Below are 3,275 nucleotides of genomic sequence, written 5' to 3' on the forward strand. Positions count from 1 at the left end.
GTCGACATGGCCGCGCTGCGCTCACGGCTGCCGCCGGCAGCACCGCCCGCCGCCGAGCTCACTGCAGGCGGCCGTGCGCACAAGCGCCGTGCTGGTCCTCACTACTCTGCGGTGTTTCGGTAACGGGTGAGCGAATGGGCCCTGTTGGCAGGCCCTTGCTGGGGCCCTGGAGCGGCGGTGCAGAGTGCTGTTCCCTCGGTTCGTTGCGTGTCGCGGGGACAGACAGCACAGCGCGGAGCTGCTCCGCGCCCCTCTCGTTCCCCAGAGAACAAGAAGCCCCAGGGCTGCTTGCTGGCCCCCGCTGGTCGCCCAGACACGGGAAGAGCAGCCCTGAGGTGCTGGGCTCGCTTGAGGGCTTTTGGAGGGCATTATTTTTTTTAAAAAAGGGAAATTACTTTGGCAGAGAAAAAAAAAAATGTGTGTTAATTTTCAGAGGGGAAAAGTTTTGAGAATTGAGTGTAAGGAAAAGATCCTGATGCCTGGCTATATAAATAATATAAGCAATGTAAACAATATTTGGAAGCATTGAAGGAAAGCTTCCCCTACCCCCCCCGATTACGTTTTATTTGGCTACCTTGTATTCTCACTATTTAAAGTAGGCTCTACTTAACTGAATACAGCAAATTAATTGTAAAGAAATATTTAACTCTCCTTAAAAGTTGTTGGTAAGTACTTGGCAAATATCTGAATTTGCGATTTTTAAATTTTTTTTAATCTTATTTATTTATTTATTTTATTTTTTTGCATCACTTGTCAAACAGAAAACTGCTATTCTTATTATGGTCCAGTTAAAAATAAAAGGTGCTTTTTTTTTTTTTTTTTTTTTTTTTTCCTTCAGTAGTAAGGTTGCATTATGTTCTTCCTGAAATCCCTGTTGGAATTGGGGTTGAGACAGTGAAATTAAGAAGGAGAAACAAATGTACAATCTAATGAAGTGACAGTTGGGGGAATAAAACTGCTATAAGTAAATAGATCATATTTTCAAACTCAAGAGTTACCGGAAAATGTGCAGTGTCCTTTTCCTTAAATGAATATATCATGTGTCTCAGAAATTGTAATTAAAGAGGTAATAAAAATATTTTAAGTTTGGATAGCATTCAGTGTTGTTTCTTTTATTAGGTAAAGATACTACTTTGAAAAAAATTAGAAAAAATAGAAATGCTTACTCCTGCAATCTGGTACAAGCAGCAATCTTTAAATAACAATGTCAAGTGTGTTCACAGGGTCAGGAAGTGTTTCTTTTTTTTTCCTCCAAAGAAAAACTCACGTAAAACTTCGCTTTTACAGCATTGCGTTATTGTTGTGTTTAGCTCTCTTGAAGACTGTACCAGTGTCTCTTGCAGTTATATGCTAAAATCAAAGAATTCAATCTTACAGTAGTGCTTTTCATGGAGGAGGAGGACTTATTAAGCAAATATCATTAGTTCTTTTTTTTTTTTGTATAACTGTAGATGAAGAGAGAGGTAATTCTCTACAACAGCATTAGTGCAGTAAGTAACTTTGCTTTTCCTTTACAGAGTTCGGGTAACCATCAGTAAATCCTGCTGTTAGGATACCTCCTGGAGATTTCCTACAAAAACTTTCAGGGATGACTACTTTGCGAATGAGAGGAATGCATCATTGTCGACTGCTATGTGCCACAAACCAGCTGGGTACTTCCCTAGTAATGATTTCATTTTCACATTGCCCAAGTTGAGTTGCTTCTACTCATTCAAAAAGAAGTCATTCAAGTGGAGCACTGTCAACTGAACAGAGATGGTAAAGCAAACACAAGGAAAGAGCAGATGAAAGCCTGGCACATTTCAGTGGGAAGTCAGGCCGCATCCCACGTGGATCTGATTTTTCAAATTCTGGAGTGTTCATGGTAGAGAGAACCTCATTTTACAGTGGCAAAAGAAATGGGTGTATTCATTTTGGAGAATTTCTGCGTGAAAGTCTTTTCCTGTTAAGATAATAAATGCTTGATTCTGGAAGAATTCCTATTAGTATATTTTTGGAGGCTTAATTTCCAAGATTAGCCCAGGTGTCCAGGCTCAGGGAATTCTGTGTGTATTAGCAAGCTCAGCTCATTATTTAATGCCTAGCATGGATTGCAGCGTTGCCAGCAGGTTGGAGTTAATGCTCTACTTCCTGGCTGGGGGAGGCTTGCTTCAAAGCATGGTGTCTGAGCAGAATGGGTTGCATGCCTGAAGCTGTTGCTCCTGTTTGGTTTCTCAGGTAGAACAACTTCTGCTTGTCCTGCAGATAGGTGAGATGAGATCACAGAATCACAGAATGGTTAAGGTTGGAAGGGACCTCTAGAGATCTTCTAGTCCAACCCCCCTTTTCAAGCAATGGATTCCTACCTAAGGGAAGGGACAGGTTGGGTCGATGGGTTGGTTAGATCTCTAAAGGTGTGCACCGTCAGATGAAGTGAGAGCTCCACAGGGTGTAGACCTTAAGGGCAGCTGCAGCAAGAAGCTTAAGGTCAGACTAACACTGCTGGATAATTGCTGTTGAAACTCGGAATGGTATTAGGTGTTCTCCTCTGGATCTTGTTTTCGGTGGTAGGTTGAATGGGATGTATTGAAATGCAGAACAGCATTGGCTGTTCTTGTCTGATTCTTGTAGTTGGCAATTGTTGTAAGAAAAGGGCAGAGGGAGACCCGTACTGCATCAACACAAGGGGCAATACTTTTTTCCTCAGAAGGAGGGATCTTGAAAACATCTCCTCTGGGCTGTGCTCTAAAACATGGGGGAAAAGTAGGGGGAAATCTTCTTAGACAAAGACAGCTTGCGGAATATTGTAATCATTGTTGGCCAATGAGTACTTTGGAGAACCAGGAGAAGTGGCTCAAGAAGGGAAATTTAAGATATAGTGTATTGTAATTGATGTTATTTTGTAAAAGGGAAAGTAACGGGACAGTAGACATGGGAAGGTAAATGAGACAAAGTCCCAGCTGTAGATTTGTTCTTTGCCTTGAGAAACGCCCCGGAATGGCCAAAAGAATGTGGAATGCTTCCCTCTGATTCAGGGCTCTCGGGCTGCCACTCTGGGCTCTGAGCCTTCCCAGCCTCCCTTTCGTAGTTCTATTTCCTGTGTTGTGGCCTCTTCTGGGCTTGTATATGTTAGTATATATACTAATATCAGTAATAGATAGATCTGCTAATATATATATTGCTATATAAAATATAGATGTATCTGGTAATACATATATGTTTCTACTGCAGCCTCTGAGTCATTGAGCACTGTATTTTACAATGCTCAGAGGAGAGCTTGGTTCCCGAAGCCTTCA

General features: G+C 41.9%; 1 long non-coding RNA gene across 1 annotated transcript; it reads left to right on the plus strand.

The window, feature by feature from the left end:
- Positions 1 to 1,942, plus strand: LOC112947479. Its single transcript, XR_003249413.1, has 2 exons — positions 1 to 126; positions 1,518 to 1,942. It is a non-coding gene; the product is annotated as an uncharacterized LOC112947479 (long non-coding RNA).
- The last annotated feature ends 1,333 nt before the right edge of the window (positions 1,943 to 3,275 follow it).

The sequence above is a fragment of the Nothoprocta perdicaria genome, unplaced genomic scaffold (assembly GCF_003342845.1).
Source record: "Nothoprocta perdicaria isolate Ctin4 unplaced genomic scaffold, notPer1 scaffold_234, whole genome shotgun sequence".
In the NCBI taxonomy this organism is placed as follows: Eukaryota; Metazoa; Chordata; class Aves; order Tinamiformes; family Tinamidae; genus Nothoprocta; species Nothoprocta perdicaria.